General features: G+C 42.9%; 1 long non-coding RNA gene across 1 annotated transcript; it reads right to left on the reverse strand.

The window, feature by feature from the left end:
• Positions 1-24: 24 nt before the first annotated feature.
• Positions 25-9,384, reverse strand: LOC306919487. Its single transcript, XR_013789553.1, has 5 exons — positions 9,273-9,384; positions 5,994-6,254; positions 5,024-5,161; positions 4,463-4,606; positions 25-645 (listed from the first exon to the last, which is right to left on the reverse strand). It is a non-coding gene; the product is annotated as an uncharacterized lncRNA (long non-coding RNA).
• Positions 9,385-26,374: the final 16,990 nt, after the last annotated feature.

The raw sequence follows: 26,374 nt of genomic DNA on the forward strand, positions 1-26,374 counted from the left end.
CGCCTGTATGAGTCATCATGTGTGTTTTTAGATGACCCGCCCGAGTAAAGCCTGTACCACAAACTGTACAAGAGAAGGGCTTTTCGCCTGTATGAATCCTCATGTGTGTTTTTAAATTCCCCTTTAGATTAAACATTTTGCCACACTCTGTACAATTGAAATGTTTCTTCCGTGTGTAACTCCTCATGGAGTCAGTTTGTTTTGACGATTTCAGGTCCTGGGACAGCTTGTGCTGTCCTCCCACATGTTGTGTGTTTTGTGATTTCAGTGTGTTTAAAGCTGACTGATCTCCCCTAGTCTCCTCCCAATCATCACTGTCTTCAGTATCAGATTCAGAACAGTGTGAAGAGAGGAGCTGGTTGTCACTAGTTGGTTGTGACGTTCCACAGTCCTCAACTGTACACATGGAAGCACAAGCTGATGTAGAGGTGCCGGCTACAGGCTCTGTCTCTCTGTTTTCATCATCATCTTCACTTTTCACTGCTAGTAATGTCAACCTTTGTCCACCAGCCTCTTCTGGTGTGTGAAGTAGCGCCACTTGTTCCTCTTTAATCTCTGGAGCTTGTGGTTCCTCCTGGGCCAGATTGGAGCTCCTCTCCTCTTCAGGTGGAACCTCCTGTTTACACACAGGGACGTGCATACTTTCTACAAAAAAAAATACAATGTGTTACGACCCTTATGGTCTAGGAGCAAAGGCCCTGCAAAGTATTCAAAAGGAGGACAACCACATTAGCTTGTAGAGCGGCTATTTTCGCTGCGGGACCCCGTCATATAGCAAAGGATACATTTGGCTTTACACTTCAGGCATTTATATTTTGCCTTATGGCTGCGTTGCTCGCTGAAAGTATCTGACCTACAAGCAAGCTCACATATGGACGTTATCTGTCGTCAGAGCTACACTGTCGTCAGAACTTCTTCAGTTCGGTCATGACTGTCGTTTGAGGTAATGCAACAAAGGTGTAAGAACGAGACAGCATATTATCGATTGTAACATATGTCATTTACACTTAAACGCCTCGTTTTGAATGATGTTGATATGGCGCTGCACTAGTATAGCCTTTGCGTTATTGACATGTTTGTGGTCTGGCGGCTGTAATTTTGTGATGTGTGTTACCTTGCATGGCTTTGATGTTTCAAAAACCACTGCTTGCAAATTATGACTCATGATTTACCTGATTGTTGAGGGGCACTATCCCCTCCTATATACAGGTTTAATGTTTGTTTTTAGTTCAATGTTTGTTTTAAAAACACCACTGACAATAAAGAGAACTTAATGTTTGTTATGTCTCAATGTTTGTTTTACATCATGTTGTAAGATGATAAGAGCGCCCCTCACTTCACACAGGTGTGATTGTGTTCCTTTAACCCTTAGAAGATGAAAGACGCCAATTGGCGTCTTCATCAGAATTCCGTAAATGATCAATGACGCCAATTGGCGTCTTCACAGTTTTTGATGAATCTAAACATATTAATATGCTCCGAAGCGCTGTTTAAATTCCTGAGCTTATATTCCAACTACATTACCCAGAAAACCCGTGTCACGTGACACACGTGTACGTGTTGCCATTGGAAGCTGGTCCCACCCCCTGTAAACAGTGGGGGCAGAGGGAGTCTTCATAGTTTTCATTGTTTTGCCTGTTTGCCGTCTCGCCCGAGCGATTTTCTAGCAGAAAAAGTTGAAAGCAGTACTATTTATTTGAGCGAGTTTTGTGGTAGTAGTATTGATCCATACGCGTCCCAGTCGCCTTCTCCAGGCGGAGTAGCCCTGGTCCAGTGCTTACAGCGAGACTCGCTGCTCCCTCCCTCCTTTTTTCATTGTCTCCCCATCGTCGTCCGATGAGCTATACCGGGAAACCATTGAAGAAGACGATCAACCCGGAATGTTTTGAGGTAATCTTATTGTAGAAAATGCCCTTCTATAGTGATCAGAAATCATAAGATGATCGCTACAAATAGATGCTTGGATAATTACTACTACTAGTCAGATCATGACGCCAGAATGACTCACCACGATGGCCCCCAGCCATTAGCCAGCACCGATGGTGTTGGTCGGTGCATTGGTGCTGGCTAAGGGCTGGAGGGGGGGGTTGGTGTCGATCAGTTGGTTGGTGCAGTACAAATGTATCGTAGCAGGCATGCACGCATGGCAGTACAAGTATTTTATATTGTAGCGTGCCTTATAGGCGATCTGATCTTTAGAGTAATGTTCGCTCCTTTTATTTACTGTCTACAAAGACGGAGAACAAACATGCATCGTTTACTGAAGCAACGCGTGGTTATGATGACGTTGCTACAAGGATCGGAGGGGGGACGGGGAGTGAAGCTAACAGTAGCGTATTATATAAGATCTGTATGACGTTTCATTGACGTCTGAGCTTGCATGATAATTGCATTCATTGTATATTGTATACAATCATGATTGTACATTGTTTAGTGTGTCTCCGTGTGATGATGATGATGACGATGATGTCAGATAGCCTACGTCCCCCCCCCCCAACTGGCTATTGGCCGGGCTGACTACAGCTAAATGTTTATTTTTATATATTTAGAACTGGCATCGGAGGAGGAGGATGATGATGATGATGATGAAGACGAAGAGTCAAGACTGCGATGGAGTTCTCCGACACTGAACCGGATGCATTCATTCATTTCAGTTGTTGTTTTTTTTAAATTTAGCCTACACACACACACACCGTCAAGAACAACTGGAATGCAGTGGTTTGGGGACACTGGGGAGTTTGGGGACAACTGTTTTGTATGTAGGCCTATTTATTTTCTGTAATATTTATTATAATTGTATTATGTTAGTAGTCATAAAAAATAAAAGACAAGCTTTTACAATGAGTTAGACCTGTCATGGCTATTTTGTTCACTAGTCTGAGGTTTATGGTTTGACTAAGCGAGTTTCAACTGTGATTTACTCTGTAACGGTAGATGGTAAGAACCCAATTTTTTTGTTATAATACAGTATACATTCAAGTCTATATTTTGATACATATCATGGGCACAAAGTCATATCAAAACAATGTCCTTGGATGAGTTTTTTATCAAAACTGTTTCTTCACAACAGGTTTTTGAGATACATGCATGAATAGACACGGTACTGGTAAGACTATGTAAACATGGTATATATCAAAATGTGCGTTAGAATGTCTAATTTTACCCCAAAAAAGAATTGAGTTTATATGATGTTCCATTTCAGAGCTAGGGGGACTTTTAGCTGGATAGGTCAGATTGATCATGACTGACCATGCTATTTATAGATGGCAAAATATCTACAGTGGTACATGTGAGAAACTTTTTATTTTATTTTAATTGAACTAGACAACTCACCCTTTAAAATGAGATATTGCATGGCTATGTACGCCCAGCAGAAAAAAAGTTATTTAGAAAATAAAACTTCAACCGGTCATAACTTTTTTTGTTGTCCTAGAAACACTACCCAGTGTAAATGCAGGCTCTTTTAAATGGCTTCCAACACCACAACTAAACATTTTATCAACTCAGTTCATTTTTTTCCTGGAAGCAGACAAGCCAAGCTTTCTCTGAAGGTCTTTCGTTGTCACACATTCACAGCAGAGAATTTTCAATAAATCATTCAAAAACGCCATTCTGCCATAGAGAAGTCTAAAAACTATATAGAAATCCTTGAAACTCTCAAAGAGTTAAGTAGCCTACCACACCCGGAGTGAGCATGTTTTTTGGGGGTTTGTTTTCTTGCATTCTTGTTATCGGACCCTACAAACTCTCCCCCGTGCTCAGATCAGCCAACGCAGGGAAGCTGGAAGTACGTTCACTAAAAGTGCCGGGACAGCGCTCCACACGTCCCAAACTCTTCTCCCTTCTGGCTCCAAAACTATGGAACCTTGGCTGGTAATCCAGCATGACAGTATTTTGCGGGTTCGAGTCCCGATCCCGACGAACTTTACTGTGTGTCTTCTCTGCCCATCTCTCTCCCCGTTTCCTGTCTACCTACTGTAAATATATCAATAAAGGCAGAAAACCCCCAAAAAATATCTAAAAAGAAAAAACAAACAAACGAAAACTATGGAATGCACTTCCCATTGCAATCAGAACTCCAGACTCACTCCCAATCTTCCGTCGTAGCCTGAAAACCCACCACTTCCATCTTAGTCCGTAGCACTTGCCTTAGCACTTGCCCTAGCCTCAACGACCTTACAGGCCTATGCAAAGGCTCAATTTACGTAACTAAGATAGCATTAAATGTAGACATTGCACTCTATAGTGTATAAACATAGTTTCATTATATAGATATTCCACTGTTAGGTTCTTAGCTTACGTATGATTCTTGATTTTTTTTAATGTATTTAATATATTACCATGTTTTGTTCTTGCTTACTATAAATCACTCTGGATTAAGAGCATCTGCTAAATGCCTAAATTGTAAATTGTATGCAACTTTACTACAGGTTTAAACCACAGTAAATAAAACACTACATACCTATCTTGTACAATTTTACTACAGGTTGCATCCTTGCATCAAACAGTCCATGTCTCTGGTCCATCTCTGGCTGTTCCTCTGACAACGTTGAATGTCTTTTGGAGGCCATCTCTCTAGATACTGTAGACCTCTCCTTGTGGTGCTCTGTGGAAATCACCAGTAGAAACCTTTCATTATACTACATAATCAAATCAAACTTACCATGTCCTGTTCAGTTGAAAGGAGCAGTCACTGGTTGTTCACGTGCTAAAATAATTATCCCCATCCTGATGTGAACGAATCAGTTGAAAATAAATTGTATATTGAATTTTTAAAAGGGAAAGAAAAGTCAAAAAGTAACACAAATAGCCAATCTACAAGCTGCTCAAAATGTGCGGCATCGTGAGCTTGTAAAACATGGCATAATCTTGGACATAGTTTGAATGCTGATTAATCATGATTAATAGATGTTTAAACTGAGATGCATCTGATTAAAATATTTAATCATTTGACAGCCCTACTCAAAATTAAAGAATAATTTCTTTAAGCTGAATTTGTGTTGCCTATGGGTCATTGACCCACCAGCCTCTTCAGGTGTTTGAGGTAGCTCCTCTTGTTCATCTTTAATCTGTGGAGGTTGTGGCTCCTCCTGGACCAGACTGGAGCTCCTCTCCTCTTCAGGTGGAACCTCCTCTTTACACACAGGAATGTGCAGAAAGTCTATGAAAAAATACAAAGAGACTCTATCCATACAAGGTTTGAATATTGTACCTCAATGCAGAGTAGTGGCTGGAAAAAATATCAACAGATTACTCTTTGGCCACATTTTCCAAAATTGAACTTTGATGCTGCGCTGACTGCGCTCTGTGCTGTAAATAGTGTGGCTGTTTGTTTACATTACAGCGTTCTCATAGAAGATGTGAGACGAGTTGAATATTAGGTCTTCTCCAGCAGGTTAGTTGTTAACTATGGAATCACGCATTTCCCGTCAGTTGGTGTGTCGGCACCATATATGGTGGTAGGGGTGGGAGAGCGTGTGACATCACGTGACATCATCAGCGATGGACCACGTGACATCAGTGATGGAGCACATGACATCACGTGATCAATATTAAGCCCATACTTAAAATGGAGATCCCTGATGTCATCAATATTGGCCAGTAACTCTGACCTCAAACCTCAAACCCTTAGATCTCTATATATGGAGCTGACCTGTTCTGACATGCCATAGGTTGATCCTTCCCCATCCATCCTTCCTCTTCCATGTCTCCCTTTTTACTGATACCTGTCCATTTAAACTCTAGACGGGCCTGCCCCAAAGTTATTAGTGCAGCCGCCCCGGCAGCCGGCAAAAACCAGAGTTCTTAACAGGCCCGAAAATTAAGATCGGCCTCAGGCGTCTTACTGGTACTGAAGTAGAATTAACCTTATTAAGCCTTATGTGAACCCATTAATACTTTTACTGCCGATTCATATCGGTTCATCTTTACACTCTCAGTACCGACCCACTTTCACTAATAAAATAAATAAAGACAGAGTGATTTAAACTTACCGAGATCCAGGTGGTCTTCAGGTTCCTGTTTAAGGTGATCTTCAGGTTCCTGTTTAAGGCGGTCTTCAGGTTCCTGTTTAAGGTGGTCTTCAGGTTCCTGTTTAAGGCGGTCTTCAGGTTCCTGTTTAAGGTGGTCTTCAGGTTCCTGTTTAAGGTGGTCTTCAGGTTCCTGTTTAAGGTGGTCTTCAGGTTCCTGTTTAATAGAAACAGTCGTGGCTGGAGAACTGATCTTCACCTGCAGACTGGACTCCACACACTGGTCTGGAATGAAGGTGACATTAGTAACAACTTTAATAATAAGGTTGTGTTATAAACTACGATTAAATTGATTTATATTATGAACCAAAATGTTTTACGTTTTTTTTAAATGAAAATCAGACCCGAGTGGCACTGTACTGTACTCGTGCTCTAGTACTGTACTGTACAAGCCGCCCTCCCTGGCACGCGCGTGTGTGTGCGTGCGTGTGTGTGTGTGTTAGGCTGCGCAACAGTGACACTTGGTAGTCAACAAACTCAATTTCCGTGCTTGGACGGACAGACAGAGACAGACCCAGCCAGGGAGTCAGGGACACACATTGCTGTGCATTGGAGTGGCTGCACCACTTATAAATGAATGAACAAAATGAAAGCACATCTAGTAGCAAGCAGTATTTTTTCATTGCATATTTGAAACAGCCAATCTGTTTGATGACCCGGATTAATGATCCTGAAATAGATATCACAAGTAGGTATAATAGTGTTGCTGTCAGGTGGAAAACTCTTATGTCCAAATAACTGTCACCCGTCTGAAGTGAGTGGTACTGTACTGTACTGTACTGTACTGTACTGTACTGTACTGTACTGTACTGTACTGTACTGTACTGTACTGTACTGTACAGTTCTCAAACTCTGCCCGAACCTGACCTGGCCCGATAAGTACCGACCCGACCTGACGTTATCGGGCCGAGCCGGGCCCAAAAATATGCTGATTGTTCGGGCCGGGCCGAGCCTCGGGCTCGGTGATTTTCCGTGATTTTGTTATTTTTTCTCTCTTTTTTAAAGACTGTTATTATAATAAAAATAGCAATTCTGTTATTGATGTATTGTGATTGTGTATACATCATGTAGCCTATATGTATTTATTATGAAGAGGGCTGCGCTAGGCGATTCACTTGTGACAGGAGGAGGACTGGAGGCGGGGGTCGCATCGCACTGGCATTTCAGACTCAGAGGCCTCGTACACACATGTCAAACCACGTGACTTCCATTGGAAAAGCATTGAGCCTGAGGCGGCCATGAAACACAGAAAGAACAGATCATGTCCGTCCGGCATGTGTGTACGAGGCCAGAGCAGCATGCAGCCCGCTGCACTGCGCGCAGGCAGTACAGTAGAGAACAGTGAACCGTGTGAGACTTGCTTGCTACCGCTGGATTCCCTCTGGTTTGCGCACCAAACAAGCTACTAACCACCAGTTCACTTGCCAAAGGCAATATGCTTAAATGTTTTATAAAATCAATCGGATTATCACACGATATAGCTGAACGAAGCGTCAGGTTTTCGTCATGTTGCACCGAGTCTCGTTAACCCAGCTGGCTGCGATGAATAAAACCTAATTATTAATCAACGTCACCAAACGATCCATGGCGATATAACTTAAACGATACACCGTAAAGCAACTACACTTCAGAGGAAACTATGGGAGGGAGCTGCAGCAGCTATTCGTGTTTAAACCAGTCACCACCACCACCACTGTATGCAATCCATTAGAATGATTGGAAACAGAGGCGTTTCCAGGAATTACATTTTGGGATGGCAAGAATTACATTTTGGACAGGCAAGATGTGTTAATTGTCGTCTCCCCGCGCACAATCGTACTCGCCAGACGAGTAGGATACAAAGGCTGAAAGGCTTGCATTTACATTCCAATGGGAGATTGAGGGTCGTGCTCTACCGCGACGACCAATCAGCTGTCCACTAATAGTTCTCATGTCTTGTTTTTGTCCTCTTTTTTCTCATTGTATGGATTTTGGCCAGGCCAGAAATGGATTTGGACAGGCGGACGCCTGCCCTCGCCTTATTGTAGATACGCCTCTGATTGGAAATGGAACATGAATAACCTATTCTAACGTGAGTTACATACATCCTTTATTTCGATAAGTACTTTGATCTACGTTCTCACTTTCACACTGAAACACGGCGCCGCCGCGCCGCCATTTATTGGCGTTTTTTTCCCTTTTTTTTGTCAGGCTTTTGTCGGGCTTCGGGCTTAACATTATTGTAATTTGTAGGGTCGGGCCGACCCAGTTAGGGTAGGGTCGGGCCGGGCCTTAATTTTTGGGCCCGTTGAGAACTTTACTGTACTGTACTGTACTGTATAGTAAAAGCCCTCCTCCCTGGCCTGTGTGTGTGTAAGATGTAGCTGTAGGCAGAGAAGGAGGCCTTCCACAGAGTGGTCAAGGCTGCAGGGAGGATCATTGGGACCAGTCTCCCAGAGATCTCCACAGTCTTCACCTCTCGCTGCCTACGCCGTACAAATAACATCCTACAGGACCAGTTCCACCCAGCACACCATCTTATCCAACGTCTCCCCTCTGGTAGGAGATACCGATCTATCCGGTCCAGAACCAGCAGACTGACCAACAGCCTCTACCCACAGGCTGCCAGGCTGCTGAATGAACAACCTGCCCCCCGCTTCACCCATCCCTGACCCTCCTCTATAGTATTATAAGTGTACTGTACTGGACTTGGACTATGCATTGAACTTTGCATTGCTGAACTCTATTATTATTACACTGCACTATTACGTTGCACTAGCACTGTTGCACTTTGGGTATTATTTATTTATTTAAGCACTTTGTAATGCAAGGTGCTATATAAATAAAGTTGTATTTATATTATGATTATTATTACAGTGTGTTTATTTGTATGCCAGTGGTGAAGCTCTGAACTCAACTTTCATTGTTTCGTGCAAGCAATGACAATAAAGATCTATCCATCTATCTATCTATCTATCTATCTATCTATCTATCCTTCTACACTCTACAGTATGTACACATCAGGTGAAAATAAAAATGATATTGAAAAAAAGTCAAAAAGTAACAAATACCTGATCTACAAGCTGCTCAACATGTGTGGCATAATCTTGGACATAGTTTGAATGCTGATTAATCGTCATTAATATATTTTTAAACTGAGATTAATCTGGTTAAAATGTTTAATCATTTGACAGCCCTACTCAAAAAGTATTTCTTTAAGCAGTATTTATTTAAGCAGTATTTTTTATTGCATCATTGACCCACCAGCCTCTTCTGGTCTTTGAAGTAGCTCCTCTTGTTCAACTTTAATTTGTGGAGGTTGTGGTTCCTCCTGGACCAGACTGGAGCTACTCTCCTCTTCAGGTGAGACCTCCTCTTTACACACAAGAATGTGCAGAAAGTCTAGGAAAAAATACAAAGATACTCTATAAAAGGTTTGAATCTCAGTACCTCAGTGCGGAGTAGTGGCTGGAAAAAGTATCAACAGATTACTATTTGGCCACATTTTCCTAAATTGAACTTTGATGGTGCGCTGACTGCGCTCTGTGCTGTATGGCCGTTTGTTTACATTGTAGCGTTCTCATAGAAGATGTGAGACGAGCTGAATGTTAGGTCAGCGAGTCTTCTTCAGCAGGTTAGTTAATACTAAAGTAGAATTAACTGCAAAGCTTCAGTTAACCCATTCATACTTTTACTGCCGAACCGTCGTCCCATTCATAATACGATCAATGTAGTCACATTGTTAATGCTAAAATCGATAACAGGGTCATATCGGTTCATCTTTACACTTTCAGTACTACCCACTTCACCAATAAAACAAATAAAGACAGAGTCATTTAAACTTACTGACAACCAGGTGGTCTTCAGGTTCCTGTTTGTCTTCAGGTTCCTGTTTAAGGTGGTATTCAGGTTCCTGTTTAAGGTGGTATTCAGGTTCCTGTTTAAGGTGGTCTTCAGCTTCCTGTTTAATAGAAACAGTTGTGGCTGGAGAACTGATCTTCACCTGCAGACAGGACTCCACACACTGGTCTGGAATAAATGAATTTGATGTGATATTAATAACTCATAAAAAGGCTATGGACTATAATATACTTATGATATTAAACTTTATAAACAGCTCCTGTATAAAACTGAACCAGACTAAATTAATTTAAATTATGAATCAGAATGTTTTTTGGTTTGTTTTTTTTAAATTAAAGAACAAAATTAAAGAACATCTAGCAAGCAGTATTTTTTCATTGCATATTTGAAACAGCCAATCAGTTTATTAACATATTAATGATCCTGAAATAGATAACACAAGTAGGTATAATATTGTTGCTGTGAGGTGGAAACCTCAAAACTGTTACTTTTCAGAAAATGAAATGAAAAATGAAAATGAAAAGGTTGTAGATCGGCTACCTTGGTTACTATTGGGTGACACTGTAGTATGATGATTAGGACATTAATTTACAAAAAAAAACATAAAAGGTTAAATTATGTGAGAGAGAGCGTACATTTTCTGGCACCGGCGGCAGCAGTCCGACACCCTACCCCAGACCCTAACCTCACAGGGAAGACACGGGTGAATTTTAACTGGCAACGCATATCATGGGCGTTGGCCACGAAACGAACCAACACTGCCGCGGAACTCCACTAATCCCTCCACCTCCCCCCGGGCAGGTGCCGCCCCTCCACCCGGCAGTCTGATCACCGGTGTTGGAGAATGCACTCGCTCCTTCTGAATTATGGAGATACAAGGTTTCTCTGCCCGGCAGCAATGATACAAAAGTAAACCCAGCTGCTACAGTGAGAATCATGTAGATCTCAGGATTCACATGGAAACGTTGAGTTGCCTCACGGAATGGAGAACAGATGTCTCCCTTTGCGTGGGACAGTCCCTCATTTACAAGACTTTTCAAGCGTCCCACAAAAGGAGACCCTGTCCCACACTGTGACTGACAGGCATCAATGTTCAAATGCCCTAATATAGTTAGTCCCTAATAGTTGGCGTTCTCTCTCAATGTCTCTTTTCCTGATAGATGCATTTTTAAGCCTTTAAAATAACATGAGCAATATCCCCTAAGCTACAGTACCAAGTCGGCCATACCACTTATGACCAAGTGAGGTGCCAGAGGGGTTTGATAACAAAATGATGGGACACACATTGCTGTGCATTAGAGTAGCTGCACCACTTAAAAATGAAAGAACAAAATGAAAGCACATCTAGCAAGCAGTATTTTTTCATTGTATATTTGAAACAGCCAAACAGTTTAACATATTAATGATCCTGAAATAGATAACACAAGTAGGTATAATATTGTTGCTGTGAGGTGGAAACCTCTTATGTCCAAAACTGTTACTGAACTGAAAATTAAAATGAAATGATCTGAAATGAAAAGCTTGTAGATCGGCTATTTTGGTTACTTTTGGGTGACACTGTAGAATGATGATTAGGACATTAATTTACAAAAAACATAAAAGGTTAAATTATGTGAGAGAGAGCGAGTGCATTTTCTGGCACCGGCAGCAGCATTCTGACACCCAACCCAAGACCCTAACCTCACAGGGAAGACACAGCTGTTTCTGGAGCCATGGGTGAGTTTTAACCAGCGACGCTGACACCCAAACCCTAACCCTAACCTCACAGGGAAGACACGGGTGTCGGCAGTTGCGGCGGCCGCCACGAAACGAACCAACACTGCCGCGGAACTCCACTAATCCTGTCTGATCGCCGGTGTGGGAGAATGATTGATTGATTGATTTAAATATTTATTAAGAATTTGCAGAATTACAGTATATTTCAAGCACAAACTCAATACAAAGACTGTTAACTGTGAGTGGATGACCCAATTAAGCATTACACTTGTTTACAAGAGGGTCCACCTTGTTCAATTCATCAAAACATTTAGAAACGTACAAATAGACACGTCTATATAGTCAAAGAACAGAACAGGAATTTATCATAAAGGAGGTAAAAAGGGAAAAGAAACATATACAAACATATGCACTCACTCCTTCTGAATTATGGAGATACAAGGTTTCTCTGCCCGGCAGCATTGATAAAAAGTAAACCCAGCAGCTATAATAGAACAGTGAGAAACATGCAGATCTCAGGATTCACATGGAAACGGTGAAGGCTTCACAGAACGGAGACCAGATGTCTCCCTTTGCGTGGGACAGTACCTCATTTCCAAGACTTTAAGCATCCCACAAAATGGGACCCTGTTCCACATTGTGACTGACAGGCATCAATGTTCAAATGCCCTAATATAGTTAGTCCCCCTAATAGTTGGCTTTCTGTTGTAAAGCTTCACTCATTGTCTCTTTTCCTGATAGATGCATTTTTAAGTCTTTAAAATAACATGAGCAATATCCCATAAGCTACAGTACCAAGTCGGCCATACCACTTATGACCACATTTAAAAACAAAACAAAAATGCCTGAGGGTTTTAATAACTAAATGATAGGCAATATTAGGCCCATCAGGCAGGCGCACACACACACACACACAGGTTTGCAATGTAATGGGTCCCGGGATGCACAGGTGGTCATTCAACTGAGTCCCAAAAAAAATCACACCTGTGTGAAGTGAGTGGTGCAACTCCGTGAGGGGGTTCGCGGGGGGTGGGGTAGTTCCAGACCCCCAGGAATGCGCCGAGGGGGCCGGGCCTGTTCCGGCGTGTTGCACCGCGTCCGAAACGGTTGAGAAATGACAGAGTTACCGTGTGGCGGTCCCTCTACTGTACTGTACTGTACTGTACTGTACTGTACTGTACTGTCACTGTAATGTATTGGCACCCCCCGAAAGCATCATATATACAGTTAATACGTGTGTTTGTGTGTGCGTTAGGTTGCGCACAGATGGTGAAAAACAACCATGCTATTTTTGTGCTCATACCCAGACACCCAGACACACACATAGCTCCGTAAGGGACTCAAAAATAATAATAAAACATTTTTTATTTTGTATTAACAATATATATATAAATATCAAATAGGCCTATACAGTATATGTTTTTATGTAGGCTAGTAGTATTAGCAAGCACAACTCAGTAAGAAATACTAATAGTGGGCAACAGTGGATTTAACATAGCTTAATATACCAACCAAAAGTTGTTTGCAGTTGCAATTATTGTACTTAGCCAAAATGCAAATAGGCTTGCCATTGTGGATGTAAAATAATTTCTTTGGAAAAGTGGAACTTAGAAGTCACTTGAGTCCCTAGTCTTTCGGTCAACACAGTGTGTGACCGAAAGAGTGCTAGACTTCCACGTAGAACAGTGTGTGACCGAGAGAGTGCCATAGTCTTCAGTGCAGCCAGGATAAAGTTGCGTCCACAGGACGCAGAGGTTGTTGGTTTATTGCGTCCCATAACTATAAAGTGCGTTTTGGGACGCAAAACGCACCCTATTTACATCACTACACACACACACACACACACACACACACACACACACAGCTGCAATTGGTGACACACACACACACACACAGCTGCAATTGGTGACAACAATAATCTACTGGAAAATGTAGTTCAGTTAGCTTAATACTACCTGTAGCTAAGCTGGTGTTGTTCAGAGTTTACTAACCGGCAGTATGTAGTTTGGTGTGCGCGTGTTTGTGTGTGTGTCACACATACCTGCAGTGTGTAGATTGATGTCCATATCAACATCAATGTCCATCACTTTGTTTTGTTTCTCCAGCAGAGTTTCTAGTGTCTCCATCTCTCTCTGGAAGAGGTTGACCATGACCTGAGCAGCCAAACTGAGGCGCTCCAACACAAACACTCTGACATCAAGCTTCACACAAAAAACATCAGCACCACCACTCTGCTGCTGTTTGTCCAAAACACACAATATGTCCTCTCCCACCGACGTCATGTGTTCATTTATCTTCAGCCGTACAGACTCCATTTGACACGTTTTGACCTCCATTATGAGTTGTTTTTTTTTAGCAACAATCCGTTTATTTCACACCACGATGAAAAACAACCACAGAGCTAAAGGCTTCTTCTTCTTCTTTTAGTTTCCGGCAGGCTGTACACTGGTATGTGTAATGCTGCCCTCCTCAGGCGATGGGAATACTATCTCTTACACTTTGGAATATAGATCAGTGTAGTGGAGATAATTCAAGACTATCCGTCCAACACTTTGGAAGTCTGCCCCTGGAGTAAAAATAGACTTGAAGGAGAATACTTCAAGTCCCTGGTCTGCCAGTTCCAAAAACATCTGCTGCCTCTCATGCCTATATCTCTCACAAGAGAACAGTACATGGTGTACCGTCTCTGTCTGTCCACACTGACAGAGCTCATCCGGGTGTTTCCCTATGACTTTTAGACAGCTGGCCAGGCCACAGTGACCCAGTCTCAGCCTGGTCATAACAACGTCGTCCCTCCTCCCCGAGTTCATGCCCGTATTCTTTTTCTTTATCGACGGTTGTATGGCATAGTACTGCCTCCCCCTTTCCTCCTCTGCCCACTCCTTTTGCCACTGGCTTCCTAGTTGCTCTCTGCATATACTGAAGCACTCAAGCTTTCCTAGCCGTACCCTCAGGTCTATTCTTTCTTCAATAAAGCATCCAGGCACTGTTGCCTTAATGCCTTTCGCCCCCTGGTGGTGGAGGTGTGTAACTGTCAGATAGATAGATAGATAGATAGATAGATAGATCGATAGATCGATAGATAGATAGTGTTATGACCTGGCTCTTGGGCCATAACAAAGGAGGAAGACACACAGCTGTTTAAAAGTGCACAAACCAATATTGATTTACAATATAATAAACGTATGCATCAAACAATACTAAAGTATTAAGTGGCTTGTGTTAATCAGTAGATCAGTAGTGTAAGTGAGTGGATGTGTGGTAAATGTAATGTAGGGTGTTGAATGGTGCAAACAAATGCTGCTGCTCTCATGGAAGGAGAGAGAGAGAGACCTGGCTCCCAAGAGAAGACAGACTATGCACACACTGCACACAAAACGAGGTAGAGACTGAGCTACACTTCCTAACCGTCTGTCCACTGTACCAAGACATCAGAGACATGTACTTCCCTGCACAGATTACAATCACCCAAGGAGAGTTTTTGTTTGCTTAAAACATTGAAATACTGCTGTTAACTTTAAAAAGTATAAAACGTCTCGGATGTATAGGCTAACTATATATGACAGAAAATGCACAATCTTTTATAGTCTCACAAGATAGTATTACTCAAAGTGTTAATATAACACAGCTATGTTTACATGTTTATTGTATTGTTTTATCTTGATTATTTTGTTCCACTTTTGCTTTGGCAATGTAAACGTTTCTGTTTATGTTTTCTCATGCCAATAAAGCTCCTATGAATTTAATTTAATTGAGTTAGGCCGGCCAACTCCCAGCCCTTTATAGAACACACTGGGACCACTGGCCAGGTGCTCCCAATGCACTGATTGGTAATTGCTCAGGACCTGTGGGAAGCAAAGACCTAGGCCTATAGGAATACACACAGGCCCTAGTAGGCCAACTACAGGGGCTGTGACAACAGACAGACAGACAGACAGATAGATAAGCTATTTGCACACTTTTGACAATTTGAATCCATGATGCATTGATATTAAATGGAAAAGGTACTTTGTAATTTCCCTAATTTGTCATTAAAAGGAATACTTGAGCATACGTAGGCTACTTTATCCACCACCGATAACTGGACACCAACATCAGGTAGTCTAAATTATTATCTATGTATTAGTACTAATTACCTAGTAATTATTACTGGTGGTTCATCAGCTGGTGGTTCATGAGCTATGCCTGATTTTCAATCGAGTGCTACAGCGCCACCCTTTGTCCAATGGTTGTGGGCTTTGTGTCTAAGCAGGGTGACATAGCCCTCTAACATATTGCCACATTTCGTGAAAAACAACTGCATGGTTTGGCCTGGAGTGCTGACATAAGAAAATATGTATAATTCAAAATAGTGGGTGATCTAATGCTGCATTCACATGGAATCGGGCAAGCGGTAGACGGCAAACGGCAAAACCTGCTGGACGGCACGGTAAAAAGATTAAATATTTTAACATTGATGCCGTCTGCCGCTACCGTCACCGGATCTGGCTGCCAGGCCGTCCTGTTCCGTTTACCGTCCTGCTCCCGTCCACTAAAATTACTTACGGTTTGCCATCTACTGCTTGACTGATTCCATGTGAATGCAGCATTAGCCAGGGTCAGGTCAAAAGTCAGAACACGAAAGTTGTTCGACACGAGGAGACGCATATGTCTATCCAAGTTTTATTGTTGACGGTCAAACGGAGCTATACCTATATATCAAATTTTGCATTTTTGATTGATTGCTATAGCGCCACCCTTTGGCCAATGGCCGTGGGCTTTGCGTTCTCACCGTTTTGCATACCCCTCTACCATATTGCCAAGTTTCACGAAAACCGACTGCACGGTTAAGCCAGAAATGCATTCTTTTTTTAAGGGGCCAGGCACTTCGAGCGCAGCCCCTTAAAAACAGACAACTACAATATGGGACCATAGTCCATTTAGCTTGGCCCCTTAATAACTTGTGAAAATTAATTTCTAATCCTTTCTTAGATAGGTGACGATTTGGCACATTTTGAATATTGTATATTTTCTGTAAAATGTCATATTTTTTAATTACATTTGACGCAGTGATGGTCTCATAATATAATTTTTTCTTGTTTTTAGTTTTTCTTTTGGAGGTTACAAAAATACCAGATACTCTGTATAGACTGTGTTAGCAGAGCTGCCATTACAGCGATAAGGAAGAGTCTAGATAGCCTGGAGCTAGTCGGAATAAACAAACATAACGGAGGAAAAGAATGAGGACTCAGCACTTACATTCAGCTAGTGACCATAATAACTTGAGCATCTTTATTAGCAGCGTCATTATATACACATTGGGTAACAGGCATATCCGGTACTTCCGGTGTGGCACTTCAGAATAAGGGTTTATCGTTTACATATATACAGACAATAAAGATCACATCTTAACAGACTGTCATCATGGGAATGTGTCGCTGCACTAAGAGGTGTTGGTAGAAAGAGTGAGACGACAGCATGTCATGATGGATCAATCCACATCTTTAATGTCAACCCTCCGGTCTGCCAGCCAGGAGAAGACCCCCAAAACACTTCTCACAGTGAACAGGAGTATAAATGTGGTCACTTCATGTCGTACTGTATTCTAGGTCCACTGGTGACCGTTAAGAAAAGGCAGGCACATGCATAGGCTTCAGCCCCTGCCCCTTTACCCGTCTGTAAAAAAACTGCCCTCTCCAGTCCATGAAAGTAGCATTTACTATGGTGAAAGAAATGCAAAATGTGGCCATTTTAAAGACGTTTTGGCCAATCTGCTCAGTTCAAAGCTTGTTGAATGTGTGACTTAAAAAAAAAAATATATATATATATATATATAAAAATACCACAACAAAATGGTCGTGCATCTGTTCCCAACGAGGCAGCCTGCTCATATCTCACCTTTGGAAGAGAGCTGGCTTGCAGAGCATGGCTTAAAATTCAGGCTGATCGGCTGTGGGGCTATACTGTAGGCTACTGTATATTGATCACAACATGAACGCCAGACATGCATGCCTCGGTAACTCCAAATGTCCCGTGAATCATTTAATATTTCATGACAACATATCATCACAAGAACGCATCAGTGGACTTACCATCTGACAAAGAAATTATAGCTGTGTCGTGTGTCCAGATTTGATCCATTTCCCCAGTCATTCGGACATAAGACAGTGATATGATATTAATCAAATAGACAGATTCATAAGCTCTGATGAAATCCGATATATTTCTTACCTCTGTGTAGCACCCAGTCAAGACCTGGCCCACAACAGCCCTCAGTGCCAATCAGGCTCAGCCCTGTTGGCACGACAGGTTGTGTGTCGGTCTGGCGAGTGGGAGACCGGGGTTCAATCCCTGCTGCATGAGAAACACTACATCTGCAAAGGTAAGTGAGCGAGCAATTGTTCAATAAAAATCAGTCCGTCTGAAGTGAGTGGTGCTGTACTGTACGGTACTGTACTGTACAAGCCCTCCTCCCTGGCCTGGTGTGTGTCTGTGTGTTAGGCTGTGCAACAGTGACACTTGGTGGTGAACAAACGCTATAATGCTATTTCCGTGCTCCGACAGGGATACAGGGACACCGGGACAGACCCAAGTCACACACATAGCTGTCTATAGGAGTGGTTGCACCACTCAAAAATGGCTTTTATAATATTCTTGCCAAGTTGTATTAGCCTTTAGTCTTGAGGTTGAAATTAAATAAATTAACTTCTTTCTCATTATACGTGAGAAAAAGGATATTCTACAGATTGCTACTTTATTAACCAGTGGATCCCTAATAATAATAATAATAATAATAATAATAATGGATGGAATTAAAATAAGTTAATTAAAATACCTTGAGTATAGTACAGGTTAAAGAACAAAATAAAATAAAAATTAGAAAAACTAGCAGTTGTAGGCAGTGTGCAGAATATGAAAGAACCTTCATTCCAATGGACCCAAAATAGTTAATATTTAGTCACAAGCTCTTGTACATTTACCATTGGTTCAATATTTATAAAACACAGACACATAAAAGCACTTTCGCTTTCCAAATCCTGCAAAAAAAAGAGAAAGAAAGAAAGAAAATACTGAAGAAACAAATCTACAAGCTCACAATGTGCAGCAAAATGTGTTAACATAGCATCACACTTGGTTTATGAATCTACAAGCTGACAATGATGTCATGTGTGGGATACACCCATGACAAATGTGACAAATCTCTGCCAATGCCAAACTTTATTTTGCTATAGAGAGTATGCACATTCTTAAAGTGAATGGCACATCGAGTGGCAAATTGAGTGGCAAAGCAACAGGCAAAGTGAGTTTAACATTGTTTAATGCAATCAGATAAGACTTTTCTGTGTGGATGTATGGGCTGTCAAGGCCAGAAAGTAGTTTTTTGCCACTCAGTAGGCGTTGCTGCATAACTTCCTGGTTTGATGATGATGTCACACGCATACCCTCTATTGTGTTCTGTTTTGAGTTTCCAAACGTATAAAGGTATAACGTCTGAAACATCCAACGGTATAATTAAACAGTGTTACCATAGTGAAATAATCTACTAATATAAACATACAAAAAGATACAGAAGAAACTAAATTGTGATGTCTTTAATCACTCATGTTGATATCGGGCATCGCATTGCACATATCGGTGAATATCGAATTATTTGTCCGGCCCAACATTTGTTGTTCATGATTCGTCACCATCCGAGTTGGCTTTTTCCAAGGCTTAAAAGGTCTTTAAATAAATACTTTATGAAATGTCTATGGGGAAATTAATGGGAAATTCTTATGGTGCCCTCTTCGTTCTGAAAGGGGCGGGGCTGTGACGCTCTTTTGTCAGATTATGTGATTCCACTGCTTTAGTATCTATCTGTCATTGTCATCCTGGAATAGAATGAATAATCATTCAATTGTCTGTCAACTCAAATGGGTTCATGGGGAAAATGTGCATTTATTACTATTACAACTAACCACTTCTTCCCTGTATGATTCCTCCTCATTATCCTCAGATGTGCATTTTGACCCAAGCATTTGGCACCAACTGCAACTAAAGGGTTTCCTCCCTGTATGAGTCCTCATGTGTCTATGGGCTTTCCCCTTTCATGAGTCCTCATGTGTCTTTTTAGATGAACACTCTGAATAAAGGCTTTACCACACACGTTACAAGTAAAGGGCTTTTCCCCTGTATGAGTCCTCATGTGTCTTTTTAGATGACCACTCGTAGCAAAGCCTTTACCACACACGTTACAAGTAAAGGGCTTTTCCCCTGTATGAGTCCTCATGTGTGTTTTTAGATGACCACTCATAGCAAAGGCTTTACCACACACGTTACAAGTAAAGGGCTTTTCACCTGTATGAGTCCTCATGTGTCTTTTTAGATGACAACTCCTAGCAAAGCCTTTACCACACACGTTACAAGTAAAGGGCTTTTCCCCTGTATGAGTCCTCATGTGTGTTTTTAGATCACCACTCATAGCAAAGGCTTTACCACACACGTTACAAGTAAAGGGCTTTTCACCTGTATGAGTCCTCATGTGTAATTTTAGAGTAACACTTTGAGAAAAGCCTTTACCACACACTTTACAAGTAAAGGGTTTTTCTCCTGTATGAGTCCTCATGTGTGTTTTTAGATCACCACCCTGAGCAAAGCCTTTACCACACACGTTACAAGTAAAGGGCTTTTCCCCTGTATGAGTCCTCATGTGTAATTTTAGAGTAACACTTTGAGAAAGGCCTTTACCACACACGTTACAAGTAAAGGGTTTTTCTCCTGTATGAGTCCTCATGTGTGTTTTTAGATCACCACCCTGAGCAAAGCCTTTACCACACACGTTACAAGTAAAGGGCTTTTCCCCTGTATGAGTCCTCATGTGTAATTTTAGATTACCGATGTGAAGACAGCCTTTACCACACACGTTACAAGTAGAGGGCTTTTCCCCTGTATGAGTCATCATGTGTGTTTTTAGATTACCACTCATAGCAAAGCCTTTTTCACACACTTTACAAGTAAATGGTTTTTCCCCTGTATGAGTCCTCATGTGTGTTTTTAGATTAACACCCAGAGCAAAGCCTTTACCACACACGTTACAAGCAAAGGGCTTTTCACCTGTATGAGTCCTCATGTGTTTTTTCAGATCACCACTCTGAATAAAGCCTTTACCACAAACTGTACAAGTGAAGGGCTTTTCCCCTGTATGAATCCTTGAGTGCTTAGTCAGATTTGCCTTACGATTAAAACATTTGCCACAGTCTGTACAACTAAAGCGTTTCTTCCCTGTGTGGCTCCTCATGGAGTGAATATGTTTTGATGATTTTAAATCCTTGGACAGCTTGCTGCTCAAAGACAATCTTTGTCCTTCCACATGTTGTGTCTTGTGTGACTTCAGTGTGTTTAAAGTTGACTGACCTTCACTGGGCTCCTGCCACTCATCACTGTCTTCAGTGTCAGATACAGAACAGTGTGAAGAGAGGAGCTGGTTGTCACTAGTTGGTTTAGATGTTCCACAGTCCTCTACATCAGCTTGTGTTTTCATGTGTTCGGTTGAGGTGCCGGCTACAGGCTCTGTCTCTCTGTTTTCATAATCATGATCATCTTCACTTTTCACTGCTAGTAATGTCAACGTTGACCCATCAGCCTCCATTGTTCTTTGAAGTAGCTCCTCTTGTTCCTCTTTATTCTGTGGTGGTTGTGGTTCCTCCTGGACCAGACCGGAGCTCCTCTCCGGTTGTTCAGTGAAAACCTCCTCTTTACACACAGGGAGGTGCGGGGCGGCTAGAAAAAAGACACAAAGAGAGAAAAACATTTAATGTTTGCATTGTTGGAGGAACATCATCTTCTCCATTTCTAATCAAAGACAGTTTTCAGGGCTTGACATTATATTTTTGAGCCACTTCTCATTTGGACAAGAACATTTACTTACTTGTCCAAGTAAAGATTTTAGAAGACATCTTTTGTTTGTATTGATTATAATGTTGCATTTAAATAGTTACAAATAAGTAATACGTGTTCAACAGAAGGTTATGACAAAATGACACTACAAGAAAAAAAGAAAAGACAACTGAAACAAATGACTCAAACTGGTTGTTGGAAGTTTCAACAAACATGTTCCAATAATACAATGTTTTTTGAGTGTGTCATACATATAGTGTGTAGTGGTGACTCCAGGTCTCAATCTTGAGATAAAAACAAAACAAAGACCTAACAACATCACTGTGGTACATTCTGTTTCCTAGACAGGCTCTCTACCCATTCAGCTATGGCTGTCCCCCTCTAAGGCAGGGGTACTCAACGGTTTTGGCCGGGGACCCCCGGAAATGCTTTGGCAATGTCTCGGGACCCCCGCCCCGCCCCCTCCCGACCCCCAATATAAATTGACTGCTACAATAACATTAATAATAGAGACAATACACCATAAATAAATACTGAAACCAGATATAATCATTAGGGAGGTGTGAAATAAAGGTATAGGGGAAAGGATAGGTGCTGGGGAAACAGTTTGTACTCGCTCTGGAGTGTCGGTCAGAACACTGAATGATGAGGCCAGATATAGAGTCCAACCGGTTTACTGGGGTTTAAGTTGGTAGCATGGACAGCATACAGATGCACAGGTTTTGCGTGAGTGGGTATGTGTGTGTGTAGGTGTGTGTGTAGGTGTGTGTGTGTGTGGTTTCTGTGAATAAACCCAGAGAAACATATGTCAGCTCTGTATACTGTACTAAACATAATGTTAAGCATTTAACACAGAAATAATCAGGTAAAACACAATCAACCAAAATATACATATTCAGCACTGTGGTTACCCTCATAACATACTAAACATACAGTTACTAATAATGTTCAATACACATGGGTTACATTTCCAAGCCACTGACGATACTACATGAACTTTAGTTACGTTCAGGTTACTAAACTAGAGCGACCGCGACGCGGCCACTGTAGCAGCTGTCGGCAATTATTGGCAATTATTGGCAATGATTAACATGCGGATGCAGAGCACCCGCAAATGTAAAGAGGGGAATATATATAGACAGTAACATACATTCCAAACTCTAAACTGTAAAACAATAAACAACCCAGGTAATGCTGTGGAACAATCCAGGCAGGTACAATGTCAGGAAATAATGTTGCCTAAATAGAGTCATGTCCATATCGCAAATCAGCGCATGAGCACACTGACCGGGTCATATGATAAGTGACAGTAGGAAAAGTAACGCTCGAGAATAAAGTCCAACATCACAGAAACATGTAGCACAACTCACCACTGTTCAAAGACGCACACAGGTAAAGGAAATAAAGGAGTATGAACAGGAATGTCCGTGGTGAGTTTGTGAGCAGAAAAACTCTGACGGGAGAAAACACAGTCTCTTGGCGTCACTCTGTTAGACTACTAATTGAAAGGTGGGCGCACTTCCGCTACCTGCCTGCGGGGCGCGCTCATGCACGCGCCTTTGGAGCGTGCCTGTCATGTCTCTTGGACTTTGTAACAGCCGCCCCCACAATTGAGTAGCAATTGTGCTCCCTAAGGAGCGGGCAGGGATGAATCGCCAGGCGAGGGGCTGTCGTCAGGTAGTTCAGGGATACCACAATGTGGTATAGCTGTTGAGGGTGAGTAACTGGAGAGATCTTGAAGGAGACGTTGGCTCCATGGATAATCTCGATGTCCTGCCGGACCGTTCTCAAAGGCAAATCTTCAGGGGTGCCCCGCAGACCCAGTTTGGCAGCGGCAGTAGATAAAAGCACAGTGCGTTCGGAGCCGTCATGAAGGACTGCATACGTGTCTAAGGTGCGATTCTCAGAGTGTAGCTGGACCCTGATGACCTTCAGGAAGACACGGCTGCAGTCGGCTGGCCTGCCCAGATACAAGGACGTCTGGGCGGCTCTGACCGGGTTGTCCTTCGCATTCACGTTGTGCAGAATCTGAAGGTGCTTCTCCTGACAGATGTGACACGGCTTCTTCAGGTTGCACTGCTCGGGAGTGTGCTCGACCACATTTAGGGCATCGCTTGTTATCCTTCAGCCATTTGGCGACCTGCTCCATTGTGAAGGACTTAAAGGTATCGCATTGACTGAGGAAGTGATCTGTACTGTCGCAGTAAGGGCAGAACGGTTTGGGCTTGTTCTTCTGGCCTTTCTCTCCAGTAAAGGGTTTGGCAGATGGAGCAGGATTGGCTTTCGAGGGGGTCTCAGCGCCGTGGAGGATGGTCGCTGTCCTAGGATGGATGAAAGGCTCCCTCCGTTGTGCCTGCTTGTGGGAGACAGGCTTCTCCTTCTTGTCATTAGGCTGCTCCTCATTGCCTTGGCACCAGGCTTCATACTGGAGCCACTGGGAGAACTCAAGGAGGGTGTAGATGTTCCCGGGTTTGTGAAACATCTGTCTGCGGAAGGCTGCATGCAGCTCAGTAGGTAGTTTTCCCAGAAGCCTGGCCACATGTGACCCGTAGCTTAGTTCGATATCCCCCTCGGGGCCGAGGGTCTGCAGTATGCCCACCAGGGCAAGGATCTGCAGAGCGAACTTCTCGAAAGCTGCGGTGTCTCCCCGCCTTATGTCAGGGGAATCCATCACCTGGGATATCATCTTCAAGGCCAGCATATGAGGTTGCCCGTATTTCTCATTTAACGCCCACATGGTATCAGTGTATGGAGTCGCTGAATTCAGGTAAGAGTCGGCAATAAGGCATGCATCCTCCAGCTTCAGGTGGTCCACAAGGATTTGATACTTGAAGAGCTCGGTACCGTCGGGTGGCAGGAGATTCTCCAAGGCGATCTTGAGTCGGGCAAATTCTCCAGGGTCCCGATGGACGAAACACGGTATGCTTGGCCTTGGTCCACGGTAGCTCCTCTCATGATCCGCTGATGGCCATAGCTGGGAATGGCCTCGAGGTGTATGGGCTTGAGCAGGGGTACTCATGGAGGCATAAGCCTGAGTGGGAGGCCTTGAATGAGCATGCGTTGTCTGAGGATACATAGGAGGCTGATGACGTGAATTATGCCAGGGATATGAAGCCGTCGCTCTAGGTGGCGGCGGATAGGCTGACCAGCCTTGGTGGTCAGGCAGCTGCAGTGCAGGATAAGAACCGTACTGATAGGTTCCCGCGGCAGCAAGGTTAGCCTGAACCGGATAGCTCTGAGGTGGCTGTTGCTGATCATGGTATGAGGAATGTTTAGAGGGGGATGTCATGTAGCTCTTCATTGTCTGCAGCTCATGCATCATCCTCTCAAGTTGCTTCATCATGGCATCTTCAGGTCCCTCTGGTTCCCGACGTCCTCCCCCGTGGGAGACAGGATTATAGCTTCTGTCTGCAGGCTCCTGCCTTCCCTGTTCGGTGCTACGATCCTGCTGTGCTCTCCCGTAGGAGGCAGGATTGTAGCCTCTATCGGCAGGTACATGTCTTGCACGTTCAGCGCTGGGCTCCTGCTGGGTCGACATAGGGGGTCGGCTGATCACAGGTGCATAGGCCGTTGCTTGAGCCGATAGAGCATAGGGCCACCTCTCCATAGAGGCTGCTTGCGGATTTGGCTGCAAACTGACCCGTTCTTCCACCGGGATTGGTGGTCGGTTATCAAACTGCCTGCTCGACCTGGAGCCGAGTTGGTCCTCTTGCTCAAGGGTGTCACGGTCATCATCATGAGCGCTGGATGCAGCTGAGGGTGGTCCCAGTCTAGCTGCTGCCATGTTGAATAAATTCAGTAGGTTGTTCGTCATCCTGTCCATTAAGGGCTCCTCTCCTACTCCTTCTACTGGCTTATCTGTATGCTGTGCTACGTGATGTAAGTTGGGTGCAGATTTACGTCTGACACGTCTCAGAACGTAGCCTGCGAGGTGTCCTGGGGGCTGAGTCTGACGTTTAGGTCGGACAGACTGATCGGGGACATCAGTCTCAGGACCGGTAGACTCCATTATAACCCAGGGTGAGCACAGCTATCCAGCTCGAAGGACCACAATGAAATAAAGGTATAGGGGAAAGGATATGTGCTGGGGAAACAGTTTGTACTCGCTCTGGAGTGTCGGTCAGAACACTGAATGATGAGGCAAGATATAGAGTCCAACGGGTTTACTGGGGTTTAAGTTGGTAGCATGGACAGCATACAGATGCACAGGTTTTGCGTGAGTGGGTATGTGTGTGTGTAGGTGTGTGTGTGTGTGTGTGTGGTTTCTGTGAATAAACCCAGAGAAACATATGTCAGCTCTGTATACTGTACTAAACATAATGTTAAGCATTTAACACAGAAATAATCAGGTAAAACACAATCAACCAAAATATACATATTCAGCACTGTGGTTACCCTCATAACATACTAAACATAGTTACTAATAATGTTCAATACACATGGGTTACATTTCCAAGCCACTGACGATACTACATGAACTTTAGTTACGTTCAGGTTACTAAACTAGAGCGACCGCGACGCGGCCACTGTAGCAGCTGTCGGCAATTATTGGCAATGATTAACATGCGGATGCAGAGCACCCGCAAATGTAAAGAGGGGAATATATATAGACAGTAACATACATTCCAAACTCTAAACTGTAAAACAATACACAACCCAGGTAATGCTGTGGAACAATCCAGGCAGGTACAATGTCAGGAAATAATGTTGCCTAAATAGCGTCATGTCCATATCGCAAATCAGCGCATGAGCACACTGACCGGGTCATATGATAAGTGACAGTAGGAAAAGTAACGCTCGAGAATAAAGTCCAACATCACAGAAACATGTAGCACAACTCACCACTGTTCAAAGACGCACACAGGTAAAGGAAATAAAGGAGTATGAACAGGAATGTCCGTGGTGAGTTTGTGAGCAGAAAAACTCTGACGGGA

This window comes from Electrona antarctica (assembly GCF_951216825.1).
Source record: "Electrona antarctica genome assembly, contig: scaffold_25, whole genome shotgun sequence".
In the NCBI taxonomy this organism is placed as follows: Eukaryota; Metazoa; Chordata; class Actinopteri; order Myctophiformes; family Myctophidae; genus Electrona; species Electrona antarctica.